Below are 14,982 nucleotides of genomic sequence, written 5' to 3' on the forward strand. Positions count from 1 at the left end.
CCTCACTCCTGCACAGGACTGGTTCAGCAGGAATCCCTAAGATAGTTAACACCTGGTCTGCCTCGTGTCAGTTTATGAGGAAACTCTATTTCAAGAAGAAACTGAAGGCAGTAGTTTTGGCTTAGAAAGAAGGTTTTACTCTTCTTTCATTAAGGTACAAAATTAAAGAATTTACTGCTGCTCGTGTAACCTAACAGTTATTCAGCGTTTTTACTCCTTTGCCCTCATTTAACCTTAGCCATGAAACTTGTTGGGGATGGAAGTAAAAAAATGCAAAGTAGCTGCATTTTCTTTCATTTTTCTTCTGGAAGTCAAACAAAACTACCAGCTGATGAATGTCCATTTGTACCACAGATGTTAATACAACACTAAACGAGACAAAAATGACCAATGCAGTTTGCAAGGCTCCCTGTGACGTACAGTCATTAGGCAACACTGAGACTGGCACTAACCTAAACTGGTTTTGCATACGCAGCCAATACATGTTTCAATTATTCATGTCAATGTTCTCATCACACACAGTTGGATTAATTGAGTGCAACCGTGACCACATTCCACCAACCTTTACCAAAAATATAAATGGTCTGTAAAGTAAATACTAGCAACATACAAAGGAAAGATTTGAGACGAGTTCATAGATAATTTTACAATTTGTACTTGCAAGGTGAAGTACCTGTTACTAGCAGAATGTGTGGAGAGGCCGTCCAGCATATTAGAAAGATCAGTTTAAGCCATCATTTGGCTCGAATCACAACACATTCCAGGAACCCCATAAACAAAGACATGTGCAATGTTAACTTTCTCTTTTATGCTGACAGCTTTTTTCTGCCGTATAATGACCTTCCTGCACAGTGTGTGTTACCATAAAAAGAAACAGAGCCCAGTAAAATTAGAGGAACTGCTTAATATCAAAACGTTTTATCTGAGGAAGAAACCACTGCCAGTATAAATATAAAAAGCACAAGAATTAAAAAGTATTTGTTTTGCTGTCTCTTCTTTAAGTTTAGATTGTTCAAACAAACCTAGCTTGAGTTTTCAGTTACTCTGCACTAGATAGTCCTCCCAAAGGCTGAAACGGTACTCCAGAGAATGTGAACTTGGCTCCAATTTCAGACAATTTTCATCTTCTTTTTCTGACAAAGAGAAAAGTATTTGAATGCTTTGTCTGTAGCCAAGAATTTGGATATGAAAGGCACACCAGTAAACAAGTCACCAAAATGGGCCACCACTACACAGACTGTAGAGCATGCTTGTTTTGAAAAAAAACTCCTCTGGCCCAAAGGACACTGTTTTATTTTACAAGCAGAATGCTAATGTGAGATTTTAGTTAGATTTTATCTCTCTCATCTAAGTACAAAAGAAAAGCTACATGCATTTTTGATAGACAGAGCGTAAGTCTGCTATTTTGTTTGTACAAAGAAAACTGAAAAGAAAGATAACACAAGAACCTCACAGCTTGGTAAAATGCTGCACCAAACTGAATTATTTTTTTCAGTTTTATTTGAACTACTACAGAGAGCCAACAACCCTTATTCATAGCATATCGGCATTCCCAGAATGAAAAATGAAACTTTAAGAATGTTATTGTTTGTACCAAACGTACACTAGCTTCTACCATGGCAACTATCCCACAAAACCCTAGCAAGGCTAATCACAGTTTCCAAAGGTTTATTATCTTTTATCTCAGGGAGGCATTCAAACGCACTATGGCTGCCTGGCAGTTAAGGCAGATATTTTCCTCACCCAAAAGAGTTTTAATTTTAGCCTCACACATTTGGTGAAAATACATTTCTGAAAATCAGAGAACATGCCAGCCAAAAGCTCACACCGATTCCAGTGTGGAGCTTCTTGCTCCACAAAGTGGCACATAAGCAGAACTGAGCAATAGCCCGGCGATGCCAGGGAGGCTTCACTGAGCACGCCAGTAAAGTCTCCCTAAGCTGGCCAGAAACCCAAGAGAAGGAAATGAGAGTGATTATATACAGCTGAGCAAGCACAGTACAGAGACTCCTAAATCAGTGATATGGTGTTCACTGCTGGTGTTCTGTGGTAAAAATGTTTACCATCTGTGTTACTCTCTCTTTGTTATGGACACTAATGGAGCCTTCAAACATAAAAGCATGGGGGTGGGGAACAAAAACACGATTAACCCAAAGTACTTTAAAATCACTTTTAGCTGTATATTACATAAGGAAAGCCTGACACTAAATGAAAAATGGATCAAAACCAAAACACAAGCAGTTTTCAGGCTGAGCTCAATAGGGCTGCACAGCACTAGGTTACTCTGCCCTGGAGGTCTAGTTCTGAGCTATCAGTCACAGACAAATCCTTTGGGTACTGAGAAGTGGCTCTAGTTTGGACATGAGAGTGAGGTATACTCTAATAGCTGCTAGGGTTTTCAGCTCTACACTGAGCATGCCTGTGGCAGTGAGTTTCCTAGGAAGCAACTGCACTTGCACAAAGCTTTTCTGCAGAGGAACTTCTCTGCTGCTTGTCTCCTGCTGCGGAGAAGCCACGATGGCCTGGAGAGTATGACAGTCTGTAGTGAAGCCAAAAACTAATATATGCCATTCAGTTAGTAGTCTGTGCATAAAACCAAGCATCTGATGTGCTCATGCGAGGCATCTCACACTGTCATACACGAAAATTAGTGGAAATCGCAACCTCCAGCCTGACTTCCATCCCAGACATTCTTTTACTCTGCTCATCAAAACCTATATACAGAAAATGAGTTCAAACAGCCTGATATCTCCACTATGACCTCAAGCCATTGCCTTATAATATCTTCCCACAGTCCGTCCCTCCCTCACTACACCCAGAGCAACACCGCAGGGGATCTGTGGTAACAGGAATCCATCCTGCTTCCTTCAAGCCCACGGAAGACAGCTTGGCTCAGACTCCTCTACTTCTACTCAACATAACTAGCTGTTGGAGTGCCTATTCTCCAACCCCAGCACATCCAAATTCTTTGGCAGTCAGTGCCCAGTTTCAGTAGAGTTGTCCATAATTTGAGACTAACTACTCAACTCAGTACATGCACACACTGCAGCTGCGCAGTGCCACAAGATCATCTGTCAGTGAGAATAATCCTTGAGATGTTTCAGGTAAGTTGTTACATCCCTCATGTTACTGCTGCCAGTTCAACCATAATTCTAGCAGAGCAGGAGTGGAGTTTGTGAACAACAAACCAAGCCAGCAAGAAGAAAATCAGAAGTAGAACAGCAGTTTGTTTCCTCTACAGCTGAAGAGGCCTCCCAGCAGTCTCATAATGCTGATGATGAAATTGGTGGCACCTGCCACATTACCAAACCCGAAATACTACATGAGTTTGAAAAATGCTTCAAGAACTGGCATGAAGTTGGAAGAGCTTCTGCAGAGCTGACACATCTGAAAAGAATACAACTGGATCAGTCTTGGACTCAAAATGCACCACTGCTAATGCATGGTCTCTGCAGATGAACCACTGAGGGTGGATCATTCAGTGATGTCTTGTGAAAACTCCTGAATACAACACTGCATTCCGCTACACACCTATGTGTCCACAAGTGTTCAGTCTTTTTCAGATTAGAAATGGAGCTTCTGACCTCTCCTTAACTGGATACTTCTCAGTGCAGTCATACAAGCTTGGGAAAAGAATGATTATTCTCCTTTACACTCGGTATTAGCACAGGCCTGGAATTGCTTGTCCTGATTTTCTCCATTTATATCACTTCTGTGTCACTGCCCAGGTGCCCCAGGGACACCCAGGAATTTGCAAAATCACCGAATACATCGTCAAGATGTGGAGTTCGTAGAGATATCCAAAAGCCAGTTGGACACAGCCCTGACCAGTCTGCTCTCATTGATCCTGCTTTGAAGGAGTGGGTGGTTCATTTTAATCTCAAGCATCCTATGACTATGAGAGTCTTCTCTGGCCTCTCTGAGTGTAATTGTATGGTTACTCCACATGTAACATTGAATTTCTATTTGGCTATTGAAGACAAATTAGGAAACATTAATGTTCTGGGTTTTCATCTTGCTTGCAGCCTGGTGAAAAAGATTTTAAGGGTGAAGCAATTTTTTGCCTCTCTTGCATCTTGAGATGCTTCCTAACTTTTCAAAAGTTATCTTTCGCTTTACAGGAAACCTGACTCAGCATTTTATACCATAAACAAGGATATTTCCATTATCATGTACTCTTATTCTAAGTCAATGTGTCAAAAACAGACTGTGGGACAGATACCTTTCAGAATGTAGCTGTGATTCTCTTGATGCAGTGTCCAGATTTGGCTTAGGTACAGCAAGCACATTGGGTTGTTCTGCTTGCTGAGTATTTGTTAAATGTTAACAGTGGGCTTGGAGCTTGCAAGGCTAAGGGAGGGCTTCCCTACAGCTCCTTTATAACTAAAAAGACAAACCTAGGGAGGAAAAAAAAAACCAAAATAACAGAAAACCCTCACAAAAAAACAAGGAACGCCCAAAGACTTGTAACAGAACACTAATGTATTTTAAAACTCAAACATCTTTGTTTTTGCTCATATGAAGACTGACGTCAAAGAAAGCAGCAAGTGAAAATTTCTTCTGAGGGCATGTGAGGAGAAATCACTCTAAGGGTAGGGAGAAGGAGGAGGTAGTACTGGAAACATAGGACATTACCACAGCTTTCCTACCCATGGGGCTTTCTGGCCTTCCCATGTCCCACTCAGAGCTGCTGCTATGTCATACACACTGAAGCTCTTTGGCACAGGGGCATTTTGTTTTCACTGTCCTTACAACAGTGTGGGCCTTTCTTTTTCATCCCCATTGCCCTGACCTCTCTTTTCTCCCTCCCTCCCCCCAGTCAAACAATTATCATTAGATGCAGGAAGAACCTTGTTGTGGTTCTGCTGTTCATAACACAATTTGCTATGCAAATACTTCCTGTGCACCCTGCCAACATGGCACCTCTCCAAGACATAAGACTGGTGTTTGGGAGATGGTCACACAAGCATACTTCCTACTACCACTGCTCTGTCCTTCACCTTCCTTTGCCTTACTGTGAGGCAAGGGCTCTAAATACCAAATAGCATGAATGAAATGGAGGCTGCCCACTTGTGAGTAGTACCAGGATGAGTGCTTGCAGCAGCGTGCATTGCTGTTCTTCAGATAAGCAGAAATGCACAGGATCTTTGTTAAAATATCATTAACATAATTTTCAATGTAATTTACACATGAGAGAATTTATAGGAAACTTTAGTTTCATAAAAATATTCAATAAACTGTCTGTTCCTGCATGATAAATTCCCCTGTTACTTGCACAGAGCCTTAAATGAACACTGGAAAAAATTTGCAGAGCTTCAAAATACTGATTTGACATGCAATGAAGAAAATGGATAGACAAAGGAAAGACTTTTGTGTTACAAGAGTCCCTGGTATTCCCCGTTTATAATACTTATATGTTAACTCCATTAGCTCCATGACTTGCTGATTCATAGCAATTTTTCTAAAGTTCATTCTTATCCTCATTTTTCTCCTAAATGCTACTTACAGAAAAACATGAAAGTTAATGTCAGATTAATACTAATATCTCTCTTCTCAACTCATGTATCTTTCTAGAAAGAAAAAAAAAAAAACCAAACAACAAAACAAAACACAAGTATGCCTAAAAGAACCTGAAACAGGAAATGTACAAGAGAAGCAATCTGAGAAAAGATGGAGAAGTTAAATATGGCAGAAAAAACAAAGAAAGGATGACTAGAAAGAAGAAATTAAGTGTCAGGAAAAAAGATTCGACACAGCATACAACAAAGGCTTTAGTAATGAAGACAGGAGGAATAAACTTCAAGTAGAAGGCAATAAATTCTATCAAATGAGACAACACAGAAGCAGACCATTTTAAAGACGGCATGGTTGAACACATTCTGGAGTTCATGAAAGGCATCCAGAAAGAGGAACTGAAACCAGTTTTAGTTAAGAGACAAATGCATGGTCAAGGGTTTCAGCTGTGGGCACAAAAAAGTATGAAACACATGAAGCACATGACGACAGCACTTAGAGCCCCACACCGGTTTCCCACCTGCTTCAAAGAACCATTTTGTTTTGTTAAGTTTGACCTCTGATATGGTCTGAGAGTTGGCCTTTCCCTCACTGATGGTCCTAGCAGTAGACATATTCTAGAGATATTTCAAAGACAGACAAAATGTAGTGAAACAAAAACGTCAAAAAATTCGTTATTCCATCAGTTCATGGATTTAATTTATATCCTACTGTTTAGTCATCTCTTGTCATGTATCTTAGTGCTTTAACAATAGAAACACAAAATTCACTAAGTAATCTCTTTATCTGAACTTAGGCTACAACGCACAGTAATTATGATCAGTGTGTAGCAATATTTTCACTATTTAGGACAGGAAGTGAAAAATCCGGAACACATCTAAAATTCCATTAGGGATTTGTGTAGACAGAAGGTAATTACACAAAGTGGACTTTGGCCAAGACTCACAGAACATGAAGCAATCTCAGAACCTTGTGGAAATTATCATGGGATCTTTAATGATAAGTGGGCTAAATCTTCGTTTAAATTGTCCTAGAAAGCATGTCTTCTCTAATAGCATATTGTCCTTTTGCTACATGGAGTGACAGGACCATTGTATTCCAAAATTAAATGCCCCGACAAACTACAACACGCAAGTAGAAAAAAACAAAAACGAACAAAAAAAAGAAACCACAAAGCACAGTCTTTTAAAAAAATAGACCAGGAGAAGACATCTCAAGTGTTTCACACGCATAGAATTACTTGCTTCCCTCTCTAATTTATTTCAGGTTAGTAAGAGATCCCTTATTTTAGGTCAGTGCTATGACAATGGAAGTATGCCAATTTAACCTTCATTTTCTTAATTAGCATTTGACGAGAAGCCTGTCCTCTTCTACAAATATTTCCTTCCATAAGGAAGAATAACCTTGAACAGAAGACAAAACTAAGACAAGGAGAGGAGAAAAATGAAACTGAAGCTCCCAATATATTTACATGTCTTTAAAATATATTTATTTACATACACTTGAAATGTAAATAAAACAGATCTGAGTAAAAAAATCACTTCATCTCCCAGGAACAAGCACAGCACTATATCTGTATTCATAGCTACTCTGGAGAAAACCAACCAAAAGTCCCTCTTTTACATATGCTTCCTACCATGGACCATGGTCTCATGTAACTCATTGTTTATCTAGTCTGGACACGAAAAAGCAATCACAAGGCAGATGGTTGGTTTCACTAATCTGACCCTATTTCTTCCAAGTAAATCTAGACTACTACAGTGCTGCCCCAAATAATCCACCATTCCTATAATACTTAGATTTGCATATTTAGGTTAGAAATGCATTGCTGGCATTGCTGGATTAAGATCTTCCCCCCATAAAACAATGCTTTGTCATAAATTCTACCCCAAAGACCATCTTGATTCTTAAATGTCCACACACTGAAAACCTGTGTGGGAGCATGCTCACAAAATACCCTCACCAACGCTCACCTCTACAACTGTAATGCATTTTACTCTACTTAAACCTGACCATAAAGAGTGACAAATGCAAAGATTCTTTTGTAGCCGCCCCCATGATAACAGATGACAAGATGCAGCACAAGCTTCATCTCTTGCTAATTAAACGAATCAATTAAGAGACTATTGTTGCAACTGTGTAACTGCTGTTCTATAGTGGCAATAACAACCCCACGGGGAGGTCTTTTACTACATTAAAATGCTGTCCTCCACAACTCCATTTGATATTATTAGAAACAGTTATTTGCGTCTTGCTGTCATATTAGTAGCAAAGGCAAATTATGGAAATATGCAGACCAGAATGGTCCCAGTATGAGATCAGGTTTGGTTTTCAACCTCCAAGGGAACAATTGCTGAAATTCCAAAGTTCCCTAAAGTTCTTTAATGGAACTGATAAATCTATCAGCACAGCATCCATTTAGATTCTAGGTAAGGGTCACATATTTGCATACTTTCCTGCTAAGCTGATACAATTCAACTAGATAAATTATCATATTAAGTTTACCCTCCTGAGTTAAACTGATGGAGTTCAAAATTGTTTTCGATGGTTGTCATTAATCGCTGTTACATCCTAAATGCTCACTTTGAAATCTAATTGTGCTGGTGTACCAAGGGTCATATTAATAGCATTTTTAATGTTAAATCTTTGTAAAACATGTTTATTTTACTGATATTACCATCAAAGCCTAAAAGACTAATAAGAAAGAAAGTAAATTTATTATCAATAAAAACTTCATTTAAAATTTACATTCAGAGACTTAAATTAGCTTTACTAGCTTCATCATGCCTTTGTCATTAAGATTCCTGGTTAAGCTTCAAAGCCATATAAATTAATACCTCCTAAACAGTTTTTGGGTATATGCCAAAGTTGGAGACATCAGAAAGCTGTTTAAAAACATGGGCTACATGTATGTTTCTTACTTGGCAGTAGACATCTTCATAACAAAATGTTCATCTTCACGATGAGGTGACAGTCTTGATACAGTTAAACAAAACTAGAACAACAATACTTCTTCGGCCAAATAAAACAACTAATAATCATTTCAACACTGGTGAATCATAGTCTACCAAAGGAAATCACTTGAGTTACCTTTTGATAAGCTGTCCACTCGTGATCTGAGAAATAATAGGCTAACCAACTAAGTTCAGTCCTTGTCCTTGAAGTGTTACTGAGCTCAGTAAGAGAGAAACTTGTCAAATGAGGTATGCAAAATCAAAATCCTTCTTTTCCATTTGCTTATCTCTGAGGGATAAGGGGCATCATTTATTATAAACAAAGACTACTATATTACAGATCACACACATGCTACAGCATCCACCAACATTAAGAACTTTGAGTGTTTTCTTATTTCTCTTTCCAAAGGAATCCTGAGCAAGATTTCCAAAATAATCCTAAGTGATTTTAGGGACATGGCTTTTGGTAATGCCAGGATTTCTAAATCTCTCAGGTGTTTTTGAGTTTTCCTCTAATGGACAGTTTTGACATATTCACTACACCTTCTGCTTTAAACATGCAAATATATAACAATTGAAATGGGAACAGCATGTGTAGCTGTGTGACTGCACCTGATCATTCACATCTCATGAACTGCAACAATTCTCAGTGTCAAGTCCTAATGACGGTCACTACTTTCACAAGTGAAATCCTTGTTGCATGAATTATCCACTTTCCACAGAATACTGCAGCACCTTGTTGCCAGGCTCAGGATTCTCATCGCCCATGTTCAAAAGGGACTAGAGGAAGTTAATTATTTCAGAAGCAACTTCATGTTTTTCCTGGTGACACCTTCTGCACTACTGAAATGCCACTGACAACAGCTCTAATACTAGAAGGACTGTGATTCACAGTTCCTCTGAAAATGGATGAAAAGAAAAAAAACCCGCCTGTACAACAGTACAATTCCCTTTAGATCAGCAGGGACCCTAATCTTAAGACTTGTGAAAAGGGAGAGTAAAAGAACCATTTTAAAAAAGACATTAGGTTGCAAAATAAACACCTACCAGACTATATTTATTTTCTTGTGGTTAATACTCTACATATTTCAATAAATACCACCTTTGTAACCTCTGCAGGTTTTCAACCAATGTTTGAAAGTCTGCATAAATCTTCAGTATCTAGTTTCAGAAATAGTCATATACAGAAAGAAAAGCATAAAGAAAGAATTGCAATGATTTGTAAGGGTGAAAGAAACAGGTTGTGAAACATTTGTCTTTGTAAACTACATCAGACTCATACAGTCTAAGCTTTGTAAGAATGCAGGGAGAAGAAAGAAGGAGGAGGAAGCTGTCTGAAAGCTGAGATTACAGACAAACTGAAGAGTTTCAGGACAATTTGTAAGCCTCAGTAATGGGACAAAAAGTTGGAAGCTTGCTATTGGACCAAAAGCAAAGTCATGGCAAGAGGGAGCAGAAAGGAGAATCAGCAGTGAGAAGAATAGTATACTGGCCTGTAGGTCCTAAGATTACCTTAGATACATAACTGATGAAAATGCAGTAAGAGAGGAAGCAAAGGCAAAGATTTTGAGGAATGCCTTTAGGTAAAGCTCTCCATTTCTGACCAACTTCTTGAACAGCATACAGAACTAAACCCTAATTATGTATGAAACATCCCTTTGCCAACCTACCTGGAAGCAGCCAAAAAACAATCAAAAAGTCACTAAGTGTGATGACTACTGTACCAAAATGCATGCCAGCGATACTAAAAAGCATGGCCGGGGCTCGGTAGAGACTAGTTTTCCTAAATCCAGTGTTCTCGACCTGGAATTTGCAGATCTGGTCACAGTGGTGGGTTCTCAGGACTATTTTAAGTGGGTCTGTAAAAAGGCTGAAGAAAAGTAAGTGTAGCATCAACAGCCTAACAGTAATCATAAGCTATCAGAGCAAAACTTCAAATGTTTTGTAGATCAAAGGTGGCAAAAAGCACTCCATCAGGGATGAGACTAAAGCAACAAAAAAACCTCCAGTGAGACATGAACCAAGAAAACTGTGCTAGGAAACTCAGAAAGCACCTAAATAGGAACTGATTCTTAGGCCAGAGTACCATGTGGGTTTGTATATTGTGTTCCCCACTGAAGGAACATTAACTGATATACTGAGCAACATGACTAGCATGTCACCTACATGTTCTTTCACTGTTCCCCAGAGGAAAAAAAGTGTTTATATTGCTGCTCTGGTAATAGAGAAGATCAAAGAAACAGTACAAATAATGAGCAGAGGATAGGGACTGTCTCTTTTGAAGAAGGTGTTCTCCTGGGCCAGCAAAGCATTGCTGTCAAGCATAGCCTGCAGCCCAAAGCTGACAATGGCATTACAGATGTGATGGAGCCAGGCTGTTCACTATCCGAACATACACAGCTTCTTTATTTGAAATTCTACGCAGAGGCCATTACATACAGTTTAGAACACATTAAATGCTTCCACAATAATCTGCAGTTCTCTATATATTCGCAGTTTTCTTAGTGATAAAGGCTGACTGCCCAGACGTGTTCCATTGCTGAAATCCAGCTGTGAGCCTTGAATAACCAGTAAATGACTAGGGCCAGCAAAAAAACATTTATCTCATGTAAGAGAACAGAAGGTGGAATGAGAAGACAGAAGATACAACAGAAACTGGAGGCTAACTAGATAGACAGGAATGAAGGGTGAACTTTGGTCCTCTGAAGAAAGTACTCAAACATACAGTTTTTTGAATCACAGAAGCTCTGTGCAGAGAACTTAGTATAGCTTTATGTATTTATTTAATATAGTTCTTTACATCTAGAGAACAAATCATGAGGAGCAGCTGAGGAAGTTGGGGTTATTTAGCCTGGACAAAAAAAGGCTCAGGAGGACCTTCTCACTCTCTACAACTATCTGAGTAGCCAGGTGGGTGTCAGTCTCTTCTCCCAGGTAACAAGCAATGAGAGGAAACAGCCTCAAATTGCACCAGGGGAGGTTTAAATTCGATATTATAAAAATTTTTTTCACGGAAAGGGCTGTCAAGCATTGAACAGCTGCCCAGGGAAGTGGTGCAGTCACCATCCCTGCAGGTAGGGACAGGTAGATGTGGCACTTGGGGACATTGTTTAGTAGTGGACTTGGTAGTGCTGGGTTGGAATCAATGATCTTGGAGAACTTTTTACAACCTAAACAATTATGTGATTCTATGTTTTTAACAAACCTACTTCTGTGAGCTGCCTACACATATGAGACAACTCATAGAAGATGTGTTTTCTGTCCTCTTGCTTTTGGGCACAGTTTTGGACATTAATCTAAAGCATGTACTATCTTGTTTCCTTTTTCTTTGTACAATATATAACACAATTAGATTCCTCAGTATTATGGTAATGCTATTAATAAATGCAATATCTAAATAATTTTAGTGTGAAGTGGCAAAATAGCAGGACTCCCTCAGCACGTCATATCTAGTAACATTCATCAGAGGGGACAAATGAGTAAAAACTCATGTAAAATCTCAGTTACATCAATAACCCAGGATCTGGTCTGAAATAATTTAATCAGGACTCAATGTTATTATCACAAAAAAATTATGCCAAACCAGTGCAGTTTCCCATTCAACAACTACTTCTTACAGCTACAAGTTGCTCGCTCCTCAGGCAGAAACATCCTTATACGTCCTTCGAAAGCATGAGTCCCTGTCATATCTGAGACTCACAACTCTGTCAAAAAAACAATTTGGAGGAAATAAGCTATCCAATTGCACTACAATTTGGAGAGAAACGCTCAAGTAGGAATTAATTTCTACTCATGATCAGAAACAAACAAAAACATTATTACAAATCCATACAGACCCCCAAATGATGCTAACAGTGTGCACTCAGTGCTGGGGAAAGCAACATGATTTTTCCTGTTCTCCTCTAGAATAACAGAAATATACTGTTACCCTAACAGAAACATTTGTCCTACTGTCCAGATGTTTATCATATGTTATGCAGCAGAACTCACATTACACTGTTGTCTTTCATCTGCAATGCAGTTTTCTCTGTCCTCCACCTAACTAACTGGGACAGCAAGGATATTTCTAATAGAGAAGCACAACTTTCACTTCCCCTCAGAGTGTCAACTGCCTTACTGAAGCAGAGGGTTGTGTTTTATCAAAATCCAGTAGCAGAGTTGTTTTTACCATATAATGGCAAAAAATCAAGTGAAGCCACTTATTGAAGCTGATGCCTTCCTGACAAGCCAAGCAAGCTGTGTTCCTTATCAGCTGGTTCTCAAAATATATTCTGCTGGACAGGTCAGCGGTCTGTACACTCAGTAATGTCATGCTGCCTGCTACCACTGGAGTGCCATCAACATTTGTCCTGATCAAAAGGAACATAGAATGCTCAAAGCTATCCTTAAGGTTTACTACTATGAAAAAAGAGTAGAGAAGTAATTTTGTAAGCTGTTTATTATGTTGATAAGACTACATCATCATCATAATAATGAGCAATCAAGAGTCTTTTGCTGTTAAATGTTCCTTTCAAATACTTACTATGTTGACTGTACTTAGCAAGGGTTTAGTAAGATATGTAATGGTGAACTCAAAATGTATTTCTAGGGCCTTCATTAAGATGACATTTTCTTTGTTTGAACATTTACATTTGTATACGTGTACACATATACACACAGGTACATACATATAGACTGTGCAGCAATTTGTAGGAGATATCATGGTATCCTTCTCCCCATTACCTAAGCTGAGTGTATTAAGTTTAAATCAGAAGACTAGAAGGATGTTAAACAAGTAAAGGACAAACTAAATAGCAAATAGGGGAAAGGAGGCCATTAGGCTGGAGGAACTGACAGAAGCACAGGTGCAGGCACTGCTTTGGATTCTATGGGAAAACTGGTATTGGGGCAAACCCTGGGAGGCAGACTTCATTACTGCTTCTCTGCCCTGCTTGCTGAAGCTCTCTCTCTAGGTTTGATCAGCAAGACATGGGCATAATTTATATTAAATAAAAAAATCGCAGACAGAATACTAAAGGCTTTTCTGTTTAGTCCTCCTGAGAATTTTAGTTGTAATCACATACTTGATTTCCCCAAATAATTAGGATTCAATAAACACACATGAGCTAGTCAGTAAGAGCTAACATATATTACAATCCCTTAGCTGTTTCATCGTCTTTTTTTTTTAAAGCTAAAAGCACATCAATTCTATTTCCTCTTTTATAAGCTTTTCCTGCTTAGAAAAGGCTCAGAACACAGGTTCTAGTCTGTAAGTAAGACTTAGGGGCACTTCTAATAAATGAATACAAAATATTTGCATAGTTAACTTAACAACAAATTTAATTTTTAATGTCACTAAATACACAATCAGAATTTTCCCTGCAACAGTACCAAGTTACAGAGGAACCAATTAAAATCTATTCAGTATTAACAAGTTACATTTGTGTTTATATCTTATCTACTTGGAGTAATTATTTTATTCTCACACAAAGACTATCCAATCAGTCACCTGGCAGCAATCTCACATATCCAGGTTGCAACTCCAGAGCTGAAGCATCATTATAAATACAACAGTGCAGAACAAAACTTTTGGTTTATGTCTTTATGTAACTGCCATTCTGCTTGAGACTAAGACAAATAAATGAATATGCATATATAGAGCTCTATTATCAAAGTAAAAAAAATATTGGGGCATTTTTCATTTCTAAAAACCAATATGCAAGATATGTAAAAACATACATGCAAGGTATTCTTGTTATGTTTACCCTTACCATGTTACACCTTACAAAAAATGGCTTTGTAGGACTTGTAGAAGAGCTAATAACAAGTAAGTAGAATGAAAGCATGATCATATGCAATCTTAATCTACTTTTGTCGAAAACACATAGTGCACAAAGATGGTAGGTCCTGCAGCAGGCAGAACAACTTACTTAGAGGATACTTTAATTTTATTTCCTTTTCAGAACTATTTTTAGTGCACAGGGAACTTGGAAAAATTCAATGACTGCATTTTAATCATGCAAAGCATGGAACTGGAAGTTGCTTCAATCACATGTATGTTTATAAGCATCCATAACCTAACACAAAACTTCAGTTTCTATATTACACATGACTGCTCCAGATAATAATTTTATTAGCAAATTCTGTCTAATGGTATAAAACCTGATCTGGATTTTAGGTGAACTTCTATCCAGTAAACAAAATCTAGAAGAACTGCAGAGCTACCAAATCTGGTTAGAGTGAGAAAAGGATAGAACGCTTTTCATTATTAATTAGTCTTTTCATAAGACAGTTACTGATCTACCTCTGGGATATAAAAGTATGTGATATGGTGAAGCAACAGAGATCACACAGTTGAGGTGGTGAGGAAGAATGGGATTTACACTGATGCAGATCAAACCTCAGTATATTGCAATAAGCTTACAAGTCTACAACCCATTATTTTTAAATCCCTTCCAAATGAAACAGATGCAGACTTGCATCAATGGAAGTGTGGAACACAGATACTGTGCACTGTGCCCTGGAAGTTATCTTC

The 14,982-nt window shown here is 38.4% G+C and overlaps 1 protein-coding gene across 1 annotated transcript in view; it reads right to left on the reverse strand.

The window, feature by feature from the left end:
* Positions 1–14,982, reverse strand: part of PCCA (propionyl-CoA carboxylase subunit alpha) — a 277,386-nt gene that overhangs the window by 42,235 nt on the left and 220,169 nt on the right. The window lies entirely within an intron of this gene.

This window comes from Chiroxiphia lanceolata, chromosome 2 (genome assembly GCF_009829145.1).
Source record: "Chiroxiphia lanceolata isolate bChiLan1 chromosome 2, bChiLan1.pri, whole genome shotgun sequence".
NCBI classification, from domain to species: Eukaryota; Metazoa; Chordata; class Aves; order Passeriformes; family Pipridae; genus Chiroxiphia; species Chiroxiphia lanceolata.